This window comes from Equus przewalskii, chromosome 6 (genome assembly GCF_037783145.1).
Source record: "Equus przewalskii isolate Varuska chromosome 6, EquPr2, whole genome shotgun sequence".
In the NCBI taxonomy this organism is placed as follows: domain Eukaryota; kingdom Metazoa; phylum Chordata; class Mammalia; order Perissodactyla; family Equidae; genus Equus; species Equus przewalskii.
Window position 1 is genome coordinate 85096620 of NC_091836.1, and position 27050 is coordinate 85123669.

Below are 27050 nucleotides of genomic sequence, written 5' to 3' on the forward strand. Positions count from 1 at the left end.
CTAAAGGATGAACAGAAGTTTGTCTGGTGGAAATAGGAATGGATGTTCCAGGATATGCAAAGGCAAGGAGATTTATAAGAATATAGTTACATTCAAAGAAGGGGAAGAATTTCAAAGTGGCTGGAGTATGGGATGCATGGTAAGAAGTAACAGGAAAAAAATCTGGTAGGACAGACTGAGAACAGATTGGAAAGGATTTCAAACACAATTGAAAGTAGTTTGGATTTTATCCTCAGGGAAATAGCAAATTATTGAAGGAACAATCTGAATTTTCCTTAAGAAAAATCTTTAGTGGCCTTAAGAAGGATGAGTCATCCAGAAGGTTGTATATATGTTTATGCTCCTGTCGTTTGTATTTATGTGTGCTTAGCTGCCCTTTTCTTATCTTGTTCTTGGTGCTCTGCTGGACATGTGGTGCTGACTGGTGCTGACCAGTTACTTTTTACCTTCACATTCCTTCAAGTCTCTGTTTTCAGTCTCTACAATTGCCACTGATAACTGCTGTTGAAAGAAGGTAAAAGAAGAGAGAGAGGAGGAAAGGATGAAAGAATATGAATAGTCACAAAGGAAATATCTGAGAAGAAGAAGAGAGATGCTATGAGGCTGGCCCCATGGCCGAGTGGCTAAGTTCACTTGCTCCACTGTGGCGACCCAGGGTTTTGCCGGTTCGGATCCTGGGTGCGGACATGGCACCGCTCGTCAGGCCACGTTGAGGCGGCATCCCACATGCCACAGCTAGAAGGACCTGCAACTAAGATATACAACTATGTATCGGGGGGATTTGGGGAGATAAAGCAGGAAAAAAAAAAGATTGGCAACAGTTGTTAGCTCAGATGCTAATCTTAAAAACAAAAAAAGAGATGCTATATGAATAAAAATAACACAATGGCTAACAGGTGTTGAGTACGTACTACGTGCCATGTTCATTACTTCTGTTTCACCATACATCATTAAATCTCACACAACTCCACAATAAAGCTACTAATTTATCCCCATTTTCAGACGAGCTAAGTGAAGGTTAGAGTAACTTGGCTTTGGTTATAATGACAGCAAATGGTAGAGAAGATTCGAACCTGTTCTGACTTTAAATCCTCTGCTTTTAACTCTTACACTCTATTCCCAACGACAAAACTTACTGAATGCTAACTACGTGCCAAGAACTATGCTAGCTGCTTTACATAGGTTCGTCCTAAGACCTACAACAACCTAAAATAGTAAATACCGTTTCCTCATTTTAAGTAGAGCAAACTGAGGCTCTGGAGCATTAGGTAACGAACCCAAGGTCACAAAACAAGTAAGAGGCTTCCCCAGAGCTTTAACCCTGGTCTGTTTGGCTGCACACTTTCCACACATTATGATGTGCATGTTCCCATCCCCTACTCCTTCCTCCCCCACAAAACCGTTCCCATCTATCCACTTCCAGATTCCACCTTCAAGGCTCACCGAATATCTTACCTCCTCCAAAAGCCTTTCGGGAACACATCAGCCCACCATTGTGTTCCTATTGCAGCAATTCGTGTGACATTCATTTCCCTTGATCCAGACAGATTTGCATTTGTCAGTTTCCTGTTCTATCTGTTTATGTTCTATGCCCCCAGTCAGTCAACCCATGTAAGTGCCCTGTAGGTTCAGCAGGCAGTTTGTACCACCCAAATATATCTTACATTACTCTCAACTAAGCCTCTAGAAGGGCGCAGGAATTGTATCATATAATTTGTATCCCCCAAGAAAACTGACAGAATCCTAAGCACATATCAGGGCTTAATAATGTATTGATTGGCTCCAATATACTTTAATAGTAGGAAGTTTTCAGTAATAATACTAACAGTAACAACTAACACTACATATATATGAATTCAATCCTCATAACAACCAATGATGTAGGTACTATTGATATGCCCATTTTACAGAGGAAACTGAGGAATAAAAAAGTTGAGTGACTTGTCCAAGGACACAGCTAATAAATGGCAGGGTCAGGATCCAAACCCATGTAGTCTCACTTCAGAGTCAGTATTCCCTTGACTACTTTACAACACTTCCTTCACTCAATAGACATTGTTCTAAGATTAAACAACTCTCACACCCTACAAAATTATGAAATTCACACGTTACTTCTGCTATAAACACTGTTTGGTGGAGATATGGAAAAAAGAGTCTGTCTCCATATAGAAAACCTGAGCAACAGATACAAAGCAGCTGGGAAAATAAGAAGAAAATTAAATTGAGAAATATTTCTCTTTAAAAAAACAATTAGAGTGTGCAAAGTGTGCCATTTTTGCACAAGGCTTCTGTGATTTATAAAGCATCCATGCCGACTTCCTCTCATTAATACACCACATTATATAGCATACCTCAGAGTGAGTAACCATTGTTAGCAAAAACTCTGCAACTCTACACCAGAATAATGTAATCTTTAACCAGTGAAATGTAACCACCTCTGGACTGACACACAACAGCTGTTTAGAGTGCCAGGGAAAGGGCCTGATGAAGATTCTAAAGAAAAATTGGAAAATGGAATGTTGATTTCCAAATCTTTTGAACTTGATTAGGTTGTTGCAAAAGTCAGGGAGGAAAAATACAAGGTATATTTCTACTTTAAAAAGGCAACAAGAAATTCTTGATAATTTAGAGATGATGGAAAATAGAGGCAAGTGATGTAGGTTTGTACGTAATTCGTAATTTACAATTGGCAAAGCCTTTTCCTGTGTATTATTTCTTTTAATTCATACAATAACTTGGTGAAATCAATAGTAGTATCATCTCTACAAAATCAGGCTCTCCAAGGGCCAGCCCAGTGCTTCGCAGTTGAGTTCACGCATTCCACCTCAGCAGCCCAGGGTTCGCCGGTTGGGATCCTGGGTGTAGACCTACGCACCGCTTATCAACCCATGCTGTGGCAGGCATCCCACATATAAAATAGAGGAAAATGGGCATAGATATTAGCTCAGGGCCAAGCTTCCTCAGCAAAAAGAGGAGGATTGGTGGCAGATGTTAGTTCAGAGCTAATCTTCCTCAAAAAAACGAAAACAAAATTAGCCTCTACAAATAGGGCTCAGAGAAGATAACTTTTCACAGCTATTTAGTTGGGAAGTGGTGAAGCCAGGACTAAAATTCAGGTCCTCTAAAACAAAGCTCCTTTCCTTGTATCATGTGGTTTTCTCTTGAAGAAAACAAGAGAAGAGCCTCTTGTATTACAGAGAAAAAAAAGTAACAGTGATTGCAAAATAGACAATGACCGAAGCATAAGAATGACAAGTCTCACGTCTCTCTGCTCTTTTAAGGAATCCCCACATCTCCCCTTTGAAAGTAAAATAAGAAGTAATGAAGAAAGGCCCTCCTGGTTGCTTTCCATCTCCATGTTCCCTAACTTCACTCCTCCTCCCCGGATCTGGACAGTGTAACAATCTCTGTAACTTAGTACCATCACAGTGGTGTCATGGACACATGAAAAACAAGCCCCATGACTCTATTTAGAGAAATGCCAAAGGAAAATCAGAGAACATCTAGAACCCTGAAAATGAAGCAATTTTCCCATATAGCACAGCATAATTCTCCAGAGGAAAGTAAAATATAGCATGACTATGTAGAAGCATTGTGTGGCATATGAAGGGTGGGGAGTATAGGGGAGCTACGTTCTAAAAATGGAAGAAAAATTAAAAAGCATGCAAGCCTATCTAGAGTTTGTTATGGCTGCAGAACTCTATGCCATAACATAAAGGAAACCGCCTGTTTCAGAGCGCTATGATTTTCTGGGGAGCAGAGACCAATAAGCAAATCTACCCTTTCTCAGAACCAAAACATAAAACTATTTACACATTCATATGCAAGGGATGACAAGTCAGACATTTCATTGCAGAGGCAGCCAGCGTGATAATGCCCACAGAGGATATCCCTGTGTAGATCTCTAGTCACAGAGGGATCCATAAGCCTTGGCACGTTGCCAGTCAAACATGTAAACACATGGTGCCAGATAAGGAAGGCTCTACTGAACTCAAATATTATTTTTCTCACTATTCTTCTTTTATTAACTCATTCATAATGTATATGTGTTGGTCTGACACTGTTCTAGATTCTTAGGATAAAGCAGTGAACAAAATAAAGTCCCCGCCTATGAGGGGACTTTTTATTGTAAATCCAAATTAAACTACCTCCAAGGCTTCTTCCACCTCTAAGATTCTATGGTTCCACAACTGGAGAAAAAACTTAAATTGCAAATGTCCCTGATAGAGGGACACTTTGAGCACCTAAAGGAAAGGGTCCACCTTATAGGCTCAGCATCTAGAATAATGCTTAATGCTCAGAAAGGTTTTTAAGTAAACACAGGTAATCACTATATTACAGATGTGGAAATTGAGATTCAGGATGGTTAAATAAATCATCCAAGGTTAAACAGATGGTAAGTCGTAGAGCTAAGAACTGCACCCTGACCTAGTACTATTTTAGGTACACCTAATAATTTTGATGAACCCAGTTAAGACTTTATTTATTTATTTATTTATTTATTTATTTATTTATTTATTTGGTAAGGAAGATTGCCCCTGAGCTAACATCCGTGCCAATCTTCCTCCATTTCATATGTGGGATGCCACCACAGCATGGCTTGATGAGTGGTGTGCAGGTCCACGACCATGATCCAAACCAGTGAACCCCAGGCCACCAAAGTGGAACATGCAAACTCAACCACTAGGCCACCAGCCAGCCCCAATACTTTATTTTTAAGGGCTATTCAGTTACTAAAATCTCCCCAACAGTGAGTCTCTGCATCTTTGCTTACCTCTGCATTTATTAGTACCATACAATTTTACGCTTAATTTTCCTCTAATTGAGGCCAAGAGATCAGATTTGACAGAGTTTAGAAATAAAAGTACCCTTAAAAGTCATCTAGTTCTATTCCTTCACTTTTCAGATGAGGGAACTGATAGAGAAGGGTAGAAACTGACCTGAGGTCCCACAGCTAACGCATGGCTGACCTAGCACTACAACCCAGCTCTTCTGATACCTAGCCAAGGTTCTTTTCCATCACAACCCTATCTCTCCTGGGTTCTTTGATGGTAAGAAAGATTTACTAAATGTTTTTTGTATTTCCACAACATTCAGAAACTACACCTACTATATAATGCTACTGGCATATTACATTACCCAACAAATTAACCATAGGGAAATTTTATTTTCAAACTTAAATTTTCCTCCTCCTCAAATCTCTCTATTCCAGTTTGGCTAGAGAATTTTCAGCAGCTTTTAGACCAAGCTTGGACTAAAAGACACCAGCAGCCATTAGGTAAGTTCAATACACAGCAAGAATAAGCCTATCCTAATATTCTTTCCCCGGAAAAGGCATCAGGACTTACAGGACAATCCCTTCTCAGGAGGGTTTTTCTAGAAAATGGATGGGTGGCCCAGAGACTTGCATTTTCAGGGAAAGGAAAACCTTCTATCTTAGCTGAAGGGGAATTTTCTTGAGCTACACTTACGAAGTTGATCTACTCTGTAGTCAAGCCTCCCTTGGGGAAGTCAGAGACTGCGCAGTAGCACCAATTTGGGAGCAATAAGACTTTAAGGCCTCTTCTAGTTTTGTCACTAACAAATTATTTGACATTAGGCAAAATCCTTTCTGGGGTTATTTTACTCATCTGTAAAACAGGGATAATAATACCCTAATCACCTCACAGGGTGATCAGGTAGAACACGTGAACTAATGGCCATGATAATTTGAAAAGCATAAAGCAACATTCAAATGTAAGGTAGTGCAATTAATTATTAGTATTATTACTCAGAATTACTGTGTATTTCAGAGGCCAGAAGGCCATCTGGTAAAGTCAGTTAGAAAGAGGCAGAAGCCACATGACAGAACAGGAAGATCAAAACTTTGGAGTCAGATAGCCCAGGGTAGAAAACCAAACTCTGTGACCTTGGCAAGTTGTTTAAACTCTGAAACAAACTTAAACAGTTTCCTCATCTGAAAAATGGGATAGCACTACTGTGAAACTGTTATAAAAAATAAGTAACAAATAGTTATAGATATATACCTAAAAGCATCTTGCTTGCAAGGTATAAAATGGTATCATTACTATAAATTTCGTCTTCTAGAGAGCTTAGAACTTCAGGGTACGTATCTAGCATTCATACCAAGTGAACAGGTGAAACATCTGTAATGTCAAGCAGCTGAAGCTGATTTAAAAAGAAAAAATCACCACCAACGATAACAGCATCTCAACATATTAAAGCAAAAAATTTCAATGCTAATTAAGCCAGCATATTAGCAATTGGGCCAGAGTTTAGGAGCCAGTTCTATCAATGGGTATTTTCTCAGTCACTCAGACAAACTGTCGTACTTACTTCAAACCCACTGCACTGAGGCTCTCATTGTGACTGTGGATTGTTGGATTATTGCCTGCATTTCTGACTTCTGTGAAAATGCCAAATGTATAGAAATTTCATTCACCAGATTAAACGTTCATCTTGACAATATATTATGCTGTTTGGTGTCATGTTGACATCCTATTGCTGATGTTCATGACTTTTTATGCCTTTATTTTGTTCTTTAGTTTCAATAAACAGAAAAGTAAAAAGCCTTTAGACTAATGAATTCAGACTCTTTCAGACACAGCGCTGCTTCTCTTCCATGAGATCAGGAAAAGGATATATTTCTGTTGCAGACATATGTGGTGCAGACATGAGATCAGAGCTTTAAGCTTAATAGAAGAACATAACAATCTACTCACTGTTTACATTTTAGCCCACAGGGCAGCTGGAAATCACAACCAACCATATGCAGTGCCGAACAAGTGGTCATGACTTTATTAATAAAGTCAAGCATTAACAAGTAAGATTCTGGGAATGTTACAGTGAAGGGCAAGAGTGTCTTACCATAGGCCCCTCTAAGTACTAGGCATAGGGCCCAGGCTATTGTTGAAAACTTCCTTTGGGATTAGACTGTTCTCTCTGCCAGGATTTCATTTGCCATCTTTCATATTTCCCAGTTCTCCCCTACAGTGTTTAATCAGCTGCTAGGGACTGGTTAGAAAGCACTTCTATTCTTCTTGCCTCCCGACATCCTGAAAACGGAGTGAATTATAGAATTATCTACATACAATTAAATAAAACCACACATAGAGAAATGCTTTTTGTACCATAAAGAACTGTTTCAAGTAGAAAAAGAGATGCAAATAATATCTCACTTAATCCTTCCAAGTCTATGACAGGTAAAGTAATATTATTTCCAATTTATTGATGAGAAACTGATATTGCAAAAGTCTTAAGGATACTGCAAGTAAATTACAGAACAAAGATTTATACCTAGGTACAAATCCCACGATTTCACTACTCAATAGCTGGCACAGAGACCAAATTAATTGACAACCCACGGCCTAACATAATTACTTTCCTTCTGCATTGAGATGTATACAAATTTACTAGGCAAATGTACTACTCAAAATGAATCACTGCTTAACACTGAAGTATTTCTTATGCACATCCGTGTCACAATTTATAAATTGTCTATCTGGCTCTTTCATTTCTTTGCCATACCTTACAGATAATGTCAGGTCCCAAAGTTGTAACCCAAAAAACAGAACAAGTGGTCAGAGCATAAAACCATCAAACCACCTACACAAGCTTTCATCAAAGTGAGCTGGCCCTTATTGGGTCAGCAAAAATTAAATAATCAGTAATTCCTATAAAGATGACTGCTGATACAGACAGTAAAGAAATCAGATGTTTGCTAGAATAAGTAGTTCATCCAAGTGAAGTATATTCAAGTGTAACAAGTAGAGAAGGGAAATCTGAATCTTCAGTCTACCTCCTCAGACTAGATAAAAGTTATAGTCTGGTTTTTGCTGAAGCACATTTTGCTTCCATGTGTGCTCTGATTTGGGTTTTGCTTTGTTTCTCAAATAGAAGCAAAGTTTCTTCTTGAAGTACATTTTTTTTTATTGGAATTATCACTGTCAGACTAAATATACTTCCAGTTTTCCATTGGGCCCAACATGAGAACTATATTCAGGAAAACAAGAGCCAAGGAAAGAACAATGTTCTAAATGTACTCTCCCCAAACCATGCCAGATCTGTGATAGGCTAAGAGAGACAGCATGCTCTCTACTGAGATCTCTAATGATGCCACTGGGAGCCCAACTCATTCACACAGTTATGAGACAGAATGCAACCACATTTTTTCCCTTGGGGCTTAAAGAAAAGAACTGACTTTCAAACCACAGACAGTAATGTGTAACCACAGCCCAAGACAAAAGGGAGAGAGTGAATGGCCCAGGGAAGCATGAGATTTTTCTCAGATAATTATCCCAAGAAATTACAAATCACCTTGGAACACAGCTTTCAATCTCATCCTCAGCTTAGATGCATCACAAATGAAAATGAGTGACTAACAAATACTAGGAGCTTATAGCCATAAAAGAGTGAATAGAAAAGTCATAATGGCCAACATTTCCAATGGACTAAACATTGACATTAGCATTTAGAGAAACTGCTGTCTTGCACTTCAAGGTAGTATATATACACAAACACAAAGCCTATGTACATTATAAAAATAACTTTCCTAGAAAATATTAAGGCTAATATAGTAATCTTTTAACTGTCTATTGGCCACAAAATAATTCTTCAATTAACTAATGTTTCTATTATGTTCTGTAAATTATAGCAGGCAACAGAGACATAGCAAAAGGAGAGCTGAACACTAGACAATTACTAAGAACTATAAATCTCTAATCACATTTTCCCCAATATCTAAATTCATAAAAAATTCAGATAAAAAATGAACGATGTCTTTTCAACAAACGGTGCTGAGAAAACTGGATATTTATACAAAACAATGGAGTTGAACACCCTTACCTTATACTATACACAAAAACTAACTCAAAACGGATCAAAGACCTAAGCTTACAAGCTAAAACTGTAAAAACCCTTAGAAGACATAGGTGAAATCTTTATGACATTGGATTTTCAATAATTTCTTGGATATGACAAAAAGCACAGGTGACAAAAGAAAAATAGATAAATTGTACTTTATCAAATTAAAAACCTTATGTGAATCACAGAACACTATCAGAAGAGTGGAAAGACAACCCATAGAATGGTAGAAAAAATTTTCAAATCATGTATCTGATAAGAGATTAATATCCAGAACACATAAAGAACAGCTACAACTCAACAAGAAAAGAACAAACAACACAACTCAAAAATGAGCAAAGGATTTAAATAGACATTTCTCCAACGATCTACAAATGGCCAATAAATACGTGTAAAGATGTTCAACATCATCAGCCACTAGGCAAATGCAAATCAAAACCACAATGAGATACAACATTACATCCCCGAGGATGTCTATTATCCAAAAAAATGGAAACTAACATTTTCCCCTCCTATAGCTAACTCCCTTACCCTTCAAGTCTTTGCTCAAACGTCTTGTTCTCAATGTTCTCTCTCTGATCATCTTATTTAACATTGCTTCCTTACACTATCAATTTGCCTTATCCTACTCTATATTTTTTTCTTTTTCTCTAACATTTATAAACTTCTAATATACCATATAATTTACTTACTTGTAATGCTTATCGTTATCTGTCTCTCTCATCTATAATATAAGCTCCATAAAAACTAGAATTACTTGCTGTACTCACCAATACATTATAAGTGCAAGAATAGTAGTACTTAGCACATGACAAATGCTTAATAAACATTTGCTGAATGAACTGACCAGTTTCTTGCCTGGAGTCAGAAAATAGCTTAAAGTTTTGAAAACCAAATAATTTTTTAAATTAATCAGTTTTTATTCTCTTCAACATCAAATATTATCTTCTGTTTGTCATCAACAAATAACCAAAGTGCCATGGCTTAAAAATAACTTTATTGAACATTTCAATGGAATGGGATCTCAAAATTTTATTCATATCTTATCATTCACAGTACATGTGCCAGTTATTGTCTCTTGACTCACACATCACTCTTCAGTTCTCTGCTCTGTGATTCTGGGGCACTATATTTCCCACTCTCCCTTGCCAGCTGGCTTCCTATCAGGTTCTGCCAATGAGAGGGACTAGAGGGAAATTAGAAGGTAGGAGGAGGAGAGAAGAGACTTCCTTTTCCTAGCTCCTGTCAGCTTCCCTCCAGCAGCAAGATACACTATGGCTGCACCATTTTACATTCCCATCAGCAATGGCTTCTTTTAGCACTCCAATACCAGCTGCCTAACCCGCTCCGAGACACCAGCACCAGCTGGCCACACTCCTCTCAGTGATTAGAGCATAAGCCATCCCATGTTCCCCTCAGTGGTCTGAGCACAAGTCACATAGCACACCCTCTCCCCAGAGGTCCTAGCCCCAGTAACAAGCTTTTCCAAGTTCCTAGGTTCAAGTAACCCCATTTCTTCCATTTCATTCTGTCAGCCCTATGGCTGGTGGCTGCTCCCTACAGTTATTATTATCTGGGTTATCTCAGCTTCATTTTTTGTTTTTTCAGCCTTCCAGTACCTGTGTAACAAATTCCCCCAATTAAATCCCACCTATTTGAACTGTTCATCATGGTTTTTGTTCTCTTCACTAGATGTGACTGTACTTGGTACAGTATAAGACTTCAGGCAGACCAAAAGACTGACAACAAAATAAATTTATATTTTCACCACTCAGAGTTAAACATAATACAGATTTTTTTCATACTACCTTAACCAAAGAATGAGAAAACAGGTCTTTCAAATAGAACAACAGATTGAGATCTAGAGTACTACACTCATATCTGCACACTCTCACAGTTGTAAATTTTAATCTCCTGCCTACTCCACATCTCCATCTGGACATCTAGCATGGTCTCATATTTAACACGTCTAAAACTAAGCTCCTGATATTTCCTAAAACCTGTTCCTTTCAAAGCCTTTCCTATCTCACTTAATGGCCACTCTCTCCTTACAACTTCTCAGTTAAGAATCGTAGAGTCATCCTTGATTCCTTTCTTTCTCTCATCCTCCAAATCCAATCTGTTAGAGAGTTCTGTTAGTTTTTCATTCAAAATATAGTCAGAATATAACCACGTCTCACCATCTCCACTGCTACTCCAAGCTACCAATAATTCTCACCTGGATTATGGTAATAGTTTTTTAAGTGGTCACTCTGCTTATACTCCTTTGCACCCCTACAATTTATTCCTAGCAACAACTAAAGTGATCCTTCTAAAACATAAGTCACATCATATCACTCCTCTGCTCAGAATGTTCCAATGGCTCCCCATCTCACACAGGGTAAAAGCCAAGACCCTCACAACGATCTCCAAGTTCCTACATGATCTGGTTCCTGTTATGTCTCTGGCTTCTCCTAATATTTCCCCCTCACTCAATTATCTCCAGCCATTCTGGTCTCATCCGTGTTCGTTGAACATCCAGACACAGTTCTACCTCAGAGTCCTTGCGTTGGCTGCTCCCTCTGCCTGGAACACTCTTCTCCAGATATACACATGGTTCCTTTGTGGTTACTTCAAGTCTTTGAGCGAAGAGTTTTTTTTTTCTCAATGAGACCTTCCCTGACCATCTTATTTAAAACTACACACAACTCCACACTCGGCACTTCCTATTCCCCTTGCTGGTTTTATTGTCTCCATAGCATTTACCCTCTTACTTACTATATCATAATTTACTTGTCTTGTTTTTTTTACATTGCCTTTCTCTCTTCTAAAATGTAAGCTCCTTGAGGGCAGGAATTTCTATTTTTTTCACTGATATATCTTCAATGCCCATATGGTGCCTGGCACAGAGTAAGTGCTCAGCAAACATCTGTTGAATGAATCTCCAAACTCCAAAGCACCAAAGCATGAATAAACATAAACACACATAGAAATACAGTGTGGCATATATATGTATATATATATATATGATCTTGACTACACTCTGAGGACTACAACTATATTACAAACTAATACTGTAGTAAGTACTACACCAAAATTACTTATCCTTTTGTATCAATATCTCTAAATGCATTTATGATCTTACCACATAATATATGGAGGCTTTCTAGCACAGGGTTTAAGAGTCAGCCTGCCTGGTGGCTTACATTTCCCTTTCAGCATCTACTAGCTCTGTGATCCTAGGCAAGTTACTTGAGCTCTGTGCCTCATTTTCTTCATCATAAAATAATAACAACAATAATAATAAAACCTATCTTATAGAGATTATATAAAGGATTAAATTATATAATACATTTAAAGCACTGTAGCACAGTGCCTGGCCCATAGATAATACTCAGTATATGTTAGCTATTATTATTATATAAGGCATGTAATATTTTTTGAAAGACAAGTAAATGCTCTAAAATTCAACATTTTTTACTGTCTGAATTTGTTTATATTGCAAGCTAACTGAAAGCAAGAATCATATTTTATACTTCTTTTATATCTGGCATAATAAGCATACTAATTCAATAAATAATTGACTGATTTATTGATTTATTGGTGATATATATGTTCTTAAACCTTCTTAAAATACAGGTTACAAAAGCCAGGTTGGTTCAAAATGACCAGAATAAGTAACATAGGAAAAGAAAAGTAAGTTTGTCAGTTCTGACTCTTCATCTGATCACACTATGTATGATACTAAAGTACACTAAGGCATACTAAAAACTTTTTAGTAAATATACTAAAGACTTTTTTAAAATTGTACAATAGAGATACATATTTTCTAGTAGAAAAGAAATAATGATATGATGGATGTTAACTAAACTTACTGTGGTAATCATTTCACAATATATGTAAGACAAATCATTATGCTGTATGTCAATTATGCCTCAATAAAACTGGAAAAAGGGAAAATAACAATATTAACGGCATAGGAATAAAAGTCAAAAAGAAAGGTAAAGTGGAGACAGATGGCAGGCTTTAAAATGGAGGAGCCTACCAATCAAGGCTGTGCGAGTTACAGGGAGAACAGAGCACTAACAAAGACTTCAGTTGACAGCTAAGAATGGGACTTTGTTGGAAAGGCTACTTCTTCAAAAGATCCCTCAAGGATAAGCCCAGTTGAGTGAGGGCAAAATAATTGACTCCAAGAAGAGTATGCAGTTAACCATTGGTTACAAGAAGCTGAAAGTCTTTCATGGAAGGGGAGCTGCAGAAGAATGAAAATAAAAGCAAAGTAGTAGAAGTATAAAACCATCATTAACCATCTTGAAATGTTGATAGACAAAGCCAATATAGATTAGTAAATTTGACGTCACTGGCTGGATAGCTGGCTGGAATAACTGGAATGGAAGGATCCTCAAAAAAAATTAATTAAGGTTCTGCTATATAAATATAGTTTCATTTACTATGAACCCCTACCTACTTCTTTGATGACATTTCATTATTTTTTTCTCATGCTATAAAAGCTCACATTAGTTAATGTGAACTATGTTGAGAACTCACCACAGTCATATGACACAATTACTTCTTAACTCTTCACAAATGTATTGTCATAAGTGTGTAGATTTATTTATCAAGAACAATGGGAGAGGAAAATGGCATGGTGCAGAATATTATTCACAGTAGTGTGTTAGTGTGTGAATGTACACATCTCTGAGCACCAGTGCACAAAAAGAATTATAATTTCATCATCAAATTGTAGTTATAACACAAACTATTTGAGTTTTATGTCCCTAATGTTTTCATCATTCAAAGGTAGAATGACAGCCATAAAGGACAGTTCGCAATGTGTAATTCTGATTTCTACAAAATTTAAAGAAATAAATTCTAGACATATGCCTAAAACAGAGATGTGCCAGTAGTCAATCCAAGAAAATGGGCTCTTTTTCAATTTCTGTACCACTGTTTGAAGTCTCCTCCTTTAACTCACTCCTCCTTTCATACTGTGTTCTTTTCTCTTGCGTCCAACTTCCTTCTGTGGGTTACTCTTTCACTGCCAAATAAACTCAGCCTCCTATTCTATTGGTAGTTCTTCTCATCTACAACATCTTCCTCTACTGCTCTGGAAATAGTGAATCTTGCAAGTAAATGATGTGGCAGCACACCTGAGAATTTAATTGGGTTTCAATAATTTTCAGAGGTACAATTGCACCCAGGCATTCACAATTTTTATTTTAAGTATTTGTGGTTTTATGGTTTAGATGTACTTAACTCTAATCTTCCAGAATAAAGCATATAACAAAAAGTTAAAAATACATATGTTTATAAATAGGCTTTTTTATAGATATACTTTTATATATATATATATATGCACACATCACATATCTTGTGCATTATTAGATAATAACCATGAGAAAGAAAGAAAAACATTAATTATCTTTACCAATAGTGCCTTTAAGCCCTTGGTATATTTAATAAATACTCAAGGCTGTGCACTTTGACCCATCTTTAACTCAATACAATTACTACAGCTTCTCTGCAGATATCATCTTACAACACTACACTGCACCATAATGACCTAAATCACAAAGCCAAATCTTTCTTTCTATAAGCTCCCTATAGGCCTGCTATGGTCTGAATGTTTGTGTCTCCCCCCAAATTCATGTGTTGAAATCCTAACCTCCAAAGGCGAAGGTATTAATAGGTGGGGTCTTTGGGAGGTGATTAGGTCAAGAGGGTAGAGCCCTCATGAATATGATTATTGACCTTATAAAAGAGACCCAGAGAGCTCCCTAGTCCCTTCTACCATACAACAAGACATCTGTGACCCAGAAGAGAACCTTCACCCACCTGTGCTGGCACCCTGATCTCAGACTTCCAGCCTCCAGAACTGTGAGAAAAAAATTCCTGTTGTTTATAAGCTACCGTCTGCGGTATTTTGTCATAGCAGCCCAAACAGACTAAGACGGTGCCTCTTCATCATTCAGAGCATCCTAAACCATATATGCACAAATCTGGGAACAATCTCTTATAAAACATGGGAAGTCTGATAGAAAGTCTACCCAAAAAATCAGAAAATCTGCAAAACTTGCTGAGAATATTTTCATTGTCAGGAACTCAGTTTTTTTTTTTTTCAGTTCATTAGACTCTCTACAAATTTAACACAGGTACTCTGAGGTATGCTAGCACTAATTCACAGGTTTGTAGCTTTTGTTTCCAAACCCTCTGCATTCTTAGTATTGTTCAGTTAAAATGATGACAACGCATCTCAAACTAATTCTAAAAATTAACTTTTCCACCATAACAAATGGTATTTCAAATATCACATGTGGAATGCGATTTTTAAAACAGAAAAAATGATAATTTAGTATTAATGTCTTTACCATTTTCTCCTCTCTAGGACTTTAAAAGACTTATTTCCCAACCTCTGCTTAAACATGTGCCACAAAATGACTCAAATGTTTCAAATAATTAAAATTAAAAAAACAAGTGATGTGGGGGTTTTTTTGGTCATGCAGAAAACAAAAACAAATAAACTGATATCACAAAAGAATTATGCCCCAGTCATAAATCTACCCATTCTATGCTGTAGCCTCTATTCTTGGGCAATGCTTTATCCTTTGCGAAATCCAAGAAACAGAAAAGTAAAATTGCTTTTGAAGGCCAAATATCTAAAAAGAAATGACTAGATTCATTGTTTTTCCTTTCATGTTCATTCTCTCTCTCTCTCTTTCTCTCATTTTCTACACTTCTCCCCATTCTCTTTATTTTTGTAACTATTGAATCTTTCCTATTTTGTATCACTGTTTTAATAAAAGGGGACAACCATGGTCAAAAATCACAAGATGAAAGTCAAACTCAAAGCTACACTATGGCTATTACTAACTTTTAAAACGGGAACTTAAAAGTAAAGGGTTATCTAACCAAAAATTGACCACTGCCATCAGGTCTTCTATGAGAAAATACATATAATTTCATCAACTTACATAAAAAAGAAATCTCAAAAGCTCACTATTATTAACTAACACTTCTTAAACCCTTCTCAAACTTTACTAGTCCACACAAATTATTTTTTCAGCCTACTCACTCACACAGAAGTTACACACATCATAAAACGGGGTAATGACATCTTCTACTCATCAAACCTAATCTGTCTTGCTGAGATTAGATATTTTGCATCAGAGGGCGTTACAACAGAAAGGAACCTGAGGCCTAGAGAGCTTAAACAACTTGTTCAAACAAGTAACTAGTTACTAATTAGTAAAAGAGATTTGGGACTAGAACCCAGTTCTCCAAATTCCAAAGCATCAAAGAAGATTTAGAACTCGAATCCAGGGGCTGTCCCCATGGCCAACTGGTTAAGTTCACATGTTCCACTTTGGTGGCCGGGGGTTCACTGGTTCGAAACCTGGGTGTGGACCTACCTACTGCTCATCAAGACATGTTGTGGCAGCATCACCCATAGAAGAACTGGAATGACCTACAACTAGGATATACAACTACATACTGGGGCTTTGAGGGGAAAAAGGAAAAAAATAAAGAGGAAGATTGGCAACAGATGTTAGCTCAGGGCCAATCTTCCTTACCAAAAAAAAAAAAAAAAAAAAGGAACTAGAATCCAGATCTCCAAACTCCAAAGCAAAGAGCATTGTACAGAAAAGACAGACGAAACGCCTCCACCCCTAAAGAACTCACTAAAAATCTATAGTTGCATACTTCTCTGATTAATGATATGTGATTATGGTAATGGAGGCAATTGCAGATCTCATGCAAACAGGATTTTTAAAAAACAATTTGGTTAATCTCAAGTCATTTATATATAGTTCTAGCACACATGATGAGATATTTTTTTTTCCCTCCTGGACCTTCTGAAGTAGACTGGTTTAAGGTCAATATTAAAATAAACTAGAATTCAAAAAACAAAACTGGCAAGGGGTAAGAGACGAAAGTGGGAATAGGGAGAGAGACATGCTGGCTGTCAAGGGAAAGTCATCCCATGGTTAGAAAACTGTTGTACTTAATGCTCAAGACAAAATCCATGCACATTTGATAGAGAGCTAGCTATAATTCTAAGTGGAATCCTTCACCCACTTCCTCTACACTCCTGCCTTTAAATGGCTAAAACCTAATTTCAAAAGATGGGTACTGGGAATATGGGAAAACATGAGGAAATTGGGTTTTAAAATCACAGCACTCTTGCTAAGGGTAAGAGTTTCACATGATCTCTGAGGTTAAGTGAAGAAAATGAGGGAAGACTTCTTCATGGTCGTCATTGAAACTTACGACTACCTTCTGCAGACCCAGCAGAGGGCAACTTAAAACTCCCCAGGTAACTGTTGAAAATGGAGAAAACCTACTGCACTACTGATGGAACATGCTGGCAGTCATATCTCTTTAACACCCACTAAAGTTAACCCTGACAGAAAGAAGAAGAGAAAGGAAGGGGAGGGGAGGGAAAGGGAGAGGGAGAAAGGAGGGAGAAGCAGAAGGGGAAGGGGAAAAGAGGGGAAGGGGAGAAATGCAGACAGGGTAGGAAGGAAAAAAGGAGAGAAAAAGAAAATGAACAAAAGTATTAAGGAATACTACTCTTCGGGAAATTAAAATCTCGTAAAACAATCTACAAAGGAAACTTTTATACAAAAAACAGTCAAGTTGTTACAGAGATATTGAAGTTGGTATTTATTTCTAGGTAAAGAGGATTTCACTTTTTAAAATATAGTGGTAATAACTATACTATCATGATTGAGCCTTATTCTCTTTTTGTAGTATGTATACGGCATCAAGAAAGGGATAAAGAGGAAGACTGAGAAGTGAATAAATAGATCCGTAAAAAATGAAGGAACCAGGGTGCTTAAAACCCTTAGTTTATTAGCTTCTTTCCATCCAATTACTCAAAACTGTAATGTTAGTTTACTTTCTTGTTTAAACCTCGGTTCCCAGGTATGCAAGGACAAAACAAAATAAATATGATTTTTTTCCTCCAACAAAAATTGCAACGTAAAGCCAGCTGGTCATAGAAGGAGTGAGGCTGTTCATGCTAGGTAACAGTAAAAATACTTTATTACTCTTAAAAGAACTCAAATGGAATGGACACACAAACTAAGTAATCAGCATTTGTTTTTATCAGAAGAGAGGAAGAAGTGATTTCACAGCATAAGGAAAGAAGAAAAACAATTTAGGATGGGGGGAAAAAGCCATGCGAAGACAGTCTCCTAAAATAATATTTACTGTGTTAATATTATTGTCATCTGGTTCCCTGCACACGTGACTGCCCAAGCATGTGGAACTGCATCTACACTGGTTGCTTTAATAGCCTATAGAGGAGGAGGAATGTATTTTACTCCAAATTCAGCAAGTTTAATGTGCCTTTCATCTCCATACTCAGAAAATATAAACAAGCATTCAAAAAATAAAAGTGTTTCTTTTATCATGGAATATTAATTCCAAATTCATTATAAATTGGTATTGCACCTTACATTGAGGAGACAAACAAGAAGCTAATCATAATTCTATGGTTTCAAACCGTTGAGGGAAGTATAAATTGGTACATCCTTTCTGGAAGGCAACTTGGCAATGTATCAAAAACATTAAAAATATTCTTTGAACTAGATTTTAGATGTCTAAGAATTTGTGTGTGTGTGTGAGGAAGACTGGCTCTGAGCCAACATCTGTGCCAATTTTCCTCTATTTTATGTGAGATGCCACCACAGTGTGGCTTGATGAGCAGTGCTAGGTCTGTGCTGGGGATCCAAACCTGTGAACCCCGGGCCAAGGAAGCAGAGCGCATGATCTTAACCACTATGCCACCAGGCCAGCACCAATGATATCAAAGGAAGAAACTTAAAAGGAGAAAAACAAAACTTTAGATTTTATGAGACAGAATAGATTTTCTAAAAGTTTTAACTGAAAGACAAAATGACAAGATTGGAAAAACATCTGCATCATATATGACAAAGGGCTAACATTTTTAGCTTATAAAGACCTCTTACAAAAAAATAAGAATTAACTGCCCATTAGAATAATGTGCACTACTTTGTGTTGGACTATTCCATTTTACATATGTTCATTCATTTATCCTTGCAATAACCCTATGATATACATAAAACTTTTTTACAGATAAAGAAACTGAGGCACAGAGAGATTAAGTAAACACCCAAGGCTACACAGCTGATAAGTAATGATGACAGAGCCAAGATGCAAACTCTGTCACCAATAGTCTGACTCCAAAATCTATACTACTTCTCAAAGGTTGCGAGCAAGAAATCTATTTAAAAGAAAAAAAAGAAAAGAAGTGCAAATAAACAATAAACAAATGAACAAACAACAAACATTTCTTCATTCATCAACAATACTAAAAGTAAGCTGCCATTTTCTACTCGTCATACTGGCAATGGTTGACAATAATGACTGTAACATGTGCAAGCACGGATGTGGCAAAATGAGTACTCTCATACACTGCTGGTAAGAGTAAACTGGTTCAACTTTTCTGGAGGGCATTTTGGCAATATGAATCAAATGCCTTTAAAAAGTGATTACCCAACACTTCTAAGAATTCATTTCTAAGAATTTGAACTAAAGAAATCAGAGATGTGTGCAAAGATTGAGCTACAAAGGAATTTATTGCAATGTTGTTAATAATAGTGGGAAATCAGAAATACTTTAACTATAGATGATCAGCTAAAGCATGAAATGCCCACAAATAGAACAGTATGCAATCACTAAAAATAATGATGAAAAAAATAGTGGTATCATGGGGAAATGTAAATGATATGATATACTGTTAAATAAAAAAGCAGATTATAAAGTATTTCTTACCATATGATTCCATTTTTGTTTAAAAAGGAGATACATATTTAGATATAAACATTAGAAAGAGAGAGACACAAAATTTTAATACTGCACATATATACACCTTGATACTGTAATGATTATACCTGGAAAACGGGAATGAAGCTTTTTCTTCTTTATTATTACGTGTTTCCTAAATTTCGTTTTTTTTTAAAGTTTGGCAACTGAGCAACAACTGTTGCCAATCTTCTTTTTTTTTTTTTTTTTGCTTTTTCTCCCCAAATGCCTCCAGTATACAGTTGTTTTATTGTTGTTTCTTTTTCAGTTGTGAGTCCTTCTAGTTGTGGCAATGTGGGATGCTGCCTCAACATGGCCTGACGAGTGGTGCCATATCCGTGCCAGGATCCAAACTGGCGAAACACTGGGCCACCGAAGCAGAGCACGCGAACTTAACCACTCAGCCATGGGGCTGGCCCCCTAAATTTTTTATATGCAATATCTGTTATGCTTGGAGTAAATAATGAAGTTCATTTTTCTTGAGAAAAAAAAAAAAAAGGTATGCAGGAAAATATTTAATGACATGGGGAAAATGACCATGATATGTTAACTTTGAAAAAATAGCTTGCCAAACAGCATGTGCAATAAGATACCTATTTTTCTTTCAAAAAATATGTGAATACAAGTAGAAAAACTTCAAGGATATAATCAGCATAAACATTTTTGAGGTATCTCTAGATGTCATTATGGAATTTTTTTTTCTTTTTTGTATTTTCCAAATTTTCTCCAATAACCATGGTTTGTTTTTTTAATCAGAAAAAATGCAATGAGAAAGACTATATTTTACTCTTTTCTCCAAATCCATTCTAACTAATTGCTGAACAAGGCTATAATTTATGGAAAAGCAAAAAATAACATACTGCCTTCTTATTGTCAAAACAGACCCAGAAAGATATGAGAGTTTTTCTATGAAAAGCAAGTCTCATAAATGTATTCGTATACTCTATCAGGAATTTTATTTAAAATCATGAAACCCCTTAAATGTACTATATGAAGCTGCAAATGAGCCCTATAAAGCAATGAGGCAAATCTCCTTGATACGAGTCTATCTATGGATAGATAGGTAGAAACAGCAAAATGAGACAATTGCACATAGTTAAACAGATGATTAAAAAACAAATATGCTGACATTAGTCATCAATATGGCAAAACAAAACAATTGAACAGGATGAATTATTTGACAGCATGGCAGTACCAAAACTCTTGGCCCGGATTCCTAAATATGTGATCTTGAGCAAATCAATTAGTCTCAGGAAGTTTTAGATTCCTCAGTTTTCAATATAAAGTAAAAAATTAGACTCTTCGGCTTTAAAATTACAGTCAAAATTTATACAAATGTAAAGAATTTTCATATGACTAAGCTAATACAAACCTGGGAGTACCTCCAAAATTAGTATCTACTTAGTAAACATAAGTGAAGATGGTAATGACATGACACAAAAAGAAAGTTTAAAAAAAATAAAGAAGATGAAGAAAGAGAAAAGAGCTGACATCCTTGATAATGAAGAATTTCTTTTATAGGGAATCAAGGGTCAGGCAAACAGTAGATTTTTCCTATTCTCAGAAGGCCAGAAGAACTAGGACCAAATTTCTACATTTGGCTGTGAGCCCCAATTCTAACTAATCACCCAGCAGCACTTCTCCACATGGAGATGCTGATATAGCATTAACAAATTCTTTATCAAAATCAACACTTTGTAACACTGAGAAAATTAAAAGCGTTGTAATCTATAAATGGCCCAGCCTGTTCTGTTAAAACTTTATCCCAATTGGACACTATGTTTAAAAGTATGTTCAAAAAAAGTTTCTCTTTACCTCTGCTACAATATTTTTAAGTCATATATATTTTCTTCCAACTATTACAAAGATTGATTCTTCTTGTAATTTTGCATGTGATATTTATACACATTCTTCATGGAAATATACATAATATAGTCAGTTTCATTTTTCCCACTAAGAGTGAAAACATGCTTGAAATCTTTTATATTTTATTACAAAACTCCAGTCACTTACATCAACTTTCACTGACTTTCCATCTCCTTAAAATTCTCCTTCCTCTCCCTGTCTCCTCCTCCAATCCAAATACGCACACAAACAAACACGCACAGAAGCACACACAGGCACAATGCCAGACTTTTTAAAATAAACATTTAAGCATAAAATCACCCGCGACTGACAAAGTTATAAGCTGTCTTCAAAAAAAAAAGTTTATTAAGGCAATAAAAGAAAGCATTAGACATTCTAATCAAAGTCTGATAATTTTTTTCTCTAAGTCAATGTTACTATCCAAAATAATAAACCACCATTACAACAAGCCAATTCTTACAGTTAATCATTATAAAAGAGAAGCAAAAGCTTAAAAAGCAAAAGCCTTTGCCCATCAACTAACTTATTTTTTACTTTACTTACTATAGGTTTTCTGGATATCTCAGGGTTGCTTCTCTCCCAACCATCATCAAATCATCCAATAAACACATTTGTAAAACACGCTGTCTCTTCAGCTCATAAATAACAACATACCTGGCTCCTGTACACACAAAAAACAACCTAAATATTTAATCAAATACCTCAACTTCAGGAATTAGCTTCTCCCCTTTTTCCTTTGGTGACCACAGTATCTTCATTGGAAGCCTCTATTGCTGTCATTATTTCTAATTTGAAATCATCCTCAACCTCCACACCCTTCCACGAAGGAAACATAGCTTTTATCTCTGTCTTGCACATGCCCACGATAGTGGGAGGTTATAAATTGCCATTTGCAACTTTCTTTCAGTAATAAAATAGCAAACAAACAAGGAGTCCTCTCTATTATAGGATACCAGTGCACATTCAGCACTCAAATCAGCTGTTGGACTGCACCATTACCCTATTTGCCTAAAGTATCATATTTTCAAAAGGCAGAGAAAATCTCGCAACTTAGAGGGCAGAGATGCTATATGTGATACTTCACATGAAGCTTGTGTCCTTTCTCAATAAAATACTGCAACTTTGAATGTTTCTGTGTTTTAGGTCCAAGAAATCACCTAAAATGAATCTACAGAGTTCATTGTGAGGTCATTGTCAACTTCAGGGTAGGTCTTAAGGAAGGAAAGAGGGAATGATGGAAGACACTATTAAATTATTTGTGAAGTGAAAAATAAATTATTTTGATAAGCAAAAACTTAAGATTGCTAGCAGTTTTTACAGAATTCTGAGATTTGAAAAATGGTTAGAAATTCAAATTAAAATAGTAATAGCTAACACTTGTAAAGCACTTATTATGCAAAAAGCATGATTCTAATTGCTTTACATATATTAACTTATTTAGTCCTCAAAACAAAAACCCATATAGAAGTAGGTATTATTATGCAGACATGATTACTACTATTCCCATTTTACATATGAGAAACGAGGCACACAGAAATTTAGTTGTCCAAGATTATACTAGTAATGGTGGAGTCAGGATTTGAATCTAGACAGACAAACCTTAAAGACCAAGTTCTTAAGCACCAGAAAAGAATCTATCTGAGACTTTCTGTTCCTTGAAATCATCCCTTCATTTTGTATATAATTAGAAATACACATTAAGATTAAAACATGTTTCCCCAAGAAATATAGCTATGGATAATCAATACAGTGGTGTTTTGGCTAATTACTCTATTAACTTCTATGTCAATCCATAAATCATTCCCTTTGATATAGGATATTTAGCAAAGAATACAGTTATAATTCTATAAATTATGAGAGGCTTATTTAACCATAATAAGAATTGCTCCTTGCTTGGTAGATATTTTTTAACTTCATTCTTTTAGGATTAATTTGGCCTGAATATTGTCCTTAGACACTTCCACACTTACATCACTACATTTCTCCACAAATCCCTTATACAGCAACATCCCTATCATAGAGCATCGAGAATTGGAAAGGAAGAAAAACCCAAACGTAATGTCTTGTTTTATAAGTAATACACTAAAGCTTATTTACTTTTCTTAAAGGAGAATTCCTGATCTCAGAATCTATTTACTCTTACTTCAGACATAATTATAGCACTTTTAGTTATTTGAGGGGCATACCTGTGTTCAAATCTCAATTCTACCAAATATTAGTAGTATGATTCTGGGCAAGTTACCCAACTTCTCTGCATCTAGGTATTTTTATCTTAAAACAGTCCACCTCACTGAAGCGTCGCAAAAATAAACCCAATTAACATAGCGTATGTAAAGTTCTCAGCATAGTGCCTAGCATATAGTGAGCGCTCAATAAATGGTTCTTTGTTATCTAAAAAAATTGAACTAATAACAATTCAAGGACTTAGTGGGATAAATTAAATAGCATAATTTATGTGAAAGCACCTGTACTAGTGCTGTACAACAAAAAGGAACTCTATAAAATTTAGTTTTCCCTCTCTTATCTAATTTAACAGCCCATAGTCGACTAGAATAGCAGCTTATAAAAGAAAGGAAGGAGGCTTGACATTACCAGAGGCAAAAACACTAATTACAGAGAACTGACAGCTTACAGTCTGGAAACAAAGGCAAAGACAGGCAATCCAAAGTGCAGACACAAGAACTAAAAAAGCAGAGCAGTTTGGGGACCACTCAATATATAAGTAGCTTTAACAGACCCTCAACTCAAGGAGCAGCTCAGGAATCAGATGTTCATAATGATAACTCTGAGTCATCAAGACAAGCTGTTAAGAAATTAAATTTATACTTTATAATTTAAAACTGGATATGATATAATCCCAACTATATATATATTACACCAAAGTTTTTAAAAGGGCTATCTTGGGTAATAGAATTATGGGTGATTTTAAATATTCTCTTCTTTAATTTTTCTATATTTTCTACACAATAAACTATTTAAGAAATCAGAATGTATAGGTAAATTGTAAAGATAACGTTGGTGCTTCGACAGGCAATCTCTAGAAATGTAGAAAAGATATGAACGGTAGAATAGAGGAATTTAACTCATCCTGTACTGAATCCTTTGTTCAAATAGCCTACATTGATCCTAGGACAATAAAGGTATTACAAAAATGTAACTGATGTGAAAAAACTGATTAAATGTAGCACAATAAATTCACTTAAAAAAATAAAAATGATAAAAGTAGACTCATCTTAGAGGCACTATTTTAAATAGCAGTCAATATCAACAAAAAGCTTCTAACAGGAACCACATACGATTACCTCTATCTTTGCTTGCAACAATTCTGACACACCCTCATTTTTAGGGTAAAAAATGTTTAAACAACTCTAGGGAAAGAGAAAAATACACTGATAAAATGGAAAAATTTCTAGAAGCATAGTCATAAGTAAAATGCACTTTTTTACCTTCTAAGATAGAAATTAGAATGCTTTGGGCAAATTTAGCTATTACTGAGTAATCACTGACTCTGCACAGCTGAAAAAGAAGGAAAAGGTGGCAGCACAAAAAGCAAATTAAAATATCAAAAATGGACGTATGACAGAATTTTTCTTTATGATCTATAGTGTGTATCTTTCTTTGGAACTGTCCCTCTGAATACCACGTACAGCTAGTCAGTAGAGAAGATGCCAGAGAGCTACAGAGCAGATCCTAGAGGACTTTTTCATTTAGAAAACGTGCTTCTTCCCAGAAATACAAATCATTTTCCTGTTTCTTCACTAACTAGAGCTCTAATTTTAAAAGAGAGAAAAGTAGAAGAACAAACAGGTACAAAGTACTGGGACCCCAGAAACTCTCAATGACTTTAAGTGTTGGTGTCATTCTCAGTAGTATTAACAGTATAGTGCTAGACATATTTGAGATGGACTAAATAAAAAACAGTTGCAGTTAAACTGTGGCATAATCAGGACTAGACCTTAGATTATATGCTTCCCCATTCCCAATTAATATTCAATTTACCCTGTCTGTAATTTCCCCTAAAACTTGATATCTCCAGATCTAATTGGCACTTTAGCTGATTTAGCTGTGACTATTTCTTTTCTTGGACTCTGGGCTAAAGGCAGTGGATATCATTAATACCAGAGGTATCTATATTTTGTAGTAAAAGGAAGGTAAGCCTAAATCATGCCTGTAAATTATTTTCCAAAGCGCCTTTTATCTTTGGAAAACAAAAATGCTCTTTAGGTGTCCTTTCTCTCATGTCTTATTTCCATTGCTTAAATAAACAAATGAATATACTATCAAATATTTCCATCACTGTTTACTTTCAATAAACAGAAAAGTAAAGAAAATATAAAACAAATATCTTTCCTTTATTATTAGGTTTGGGAGCAAATTTTAAGCCACTTTTAAATTGGATACACCCAAGTCTTAGAAATGCAAACTCCTGTGAACACAAGAAACACTGAGTTTTCCACGATGCTTAAAGGAAAGAAGGGCATAATACATAAGTTTCTGGTTCTGATTCACTTTCTGCTCTTTTGAATTAATTAATGCTGTGGAAATCCCAAGCAATGGTTATATCATTTGTGAATGAATTGAATCCAAAGGAGAAAAATATGTAAAAGATTATTTAATTGAAATTTTCATTTTTTCCTCCCCCACCTCCTATCCTACTAGCTAATATAGTCATTCAAACTAAAAGGGCAGTTTCATGTGTGTTGCTGTCAAATTAATTGCCTTGTGCCACTTTAGTATCTTCAGAGATCTGTGGTTTCTGGAGCCATATTATTCTCTGGGGTCAACCCCTTGAGTATGGCTCTCAAGCTCCTGATCTTATTTCAAAGCTGTCTCTGACAAACTCAAAATTCATAGGAAGACTCTGCTTGTATTAGTATACATGTGGCTCCTGAGAAATGCTACTGGAGATTTTTTGTCTTCATACATGTGGTTTTGCATTTAGCTTGGGGGATAGACTAATAATGAGAGTTGGAGGAGAAATCCATACTACTTTAATAATTTCATTGCAATGCACGAAAAGCAAAACAAAGTTTACTTTTCTGATTCTAAGTTGAGGACACCAAATTGGGAAACCTTTTTTTTTTGCTACCTGAGTTGAGGTCCTAAAATATAAAATCTGATTGCTTCAATGTCCTGCTTAAAAACCTTTGTTTTTTCCTCATAACCTACAGAATAAACTCTAAATTCCTGAATATTCCTCCAAATGTATGGCTACAAAAGCTATTAATATCTGGTGCCATATTATCTTGCTAACCTTTTCTCTGACACTCACACACACAGCAATTTAAGACTCGATCTTCTCTAACTATTTTCTGTTGATAGTTCTTAATCATCTTTGCCTGATTTTTGTTCCTAGAGCTTCTTTTAAATTTACAGTCCTCAGAAATCATGTTCCCTTTTATGTCTCCTCTTCACCAAATTATCTCTTACTCATCTTTTAAGTCTCAGCTTTAATATCACTAATGCAGAGACATCACCCTTGACTCCAAGCCTAGGTTAGGTCTCCCTTT

General features: G+C 36.0%; 1 protein-coding gene across 50 annotated transcripts in view; it reads right to left on the reverse strand.

Annotated features, from left to right (window-relative positions):
* Positions 1-27050, reverse strand: part of SOX6 (SRY-box transcription factor 6) — a 571708-nt gene that overhangs the window by 362571 nt on the left and 182087 nt on the right. For 3 of the 50 annotated variants that reach the window (XM_070626443.1, XM_070626420.1, XM_070626453.1), the window contains exon 1: positions 22242-22353. The exons of 46 other annotated variants lie outside the window; for them this stretch is intronic. The gene's annotated coding sequence lies outside the window, so the exon portion shown is untranslated. Of the gene's footprint in view, positions 1-22241; positions 22354-27050 lie in introns of those variants that run through there. One more of the 50 variants, XM_070626425.1, reaches the window with a different exon arrangement.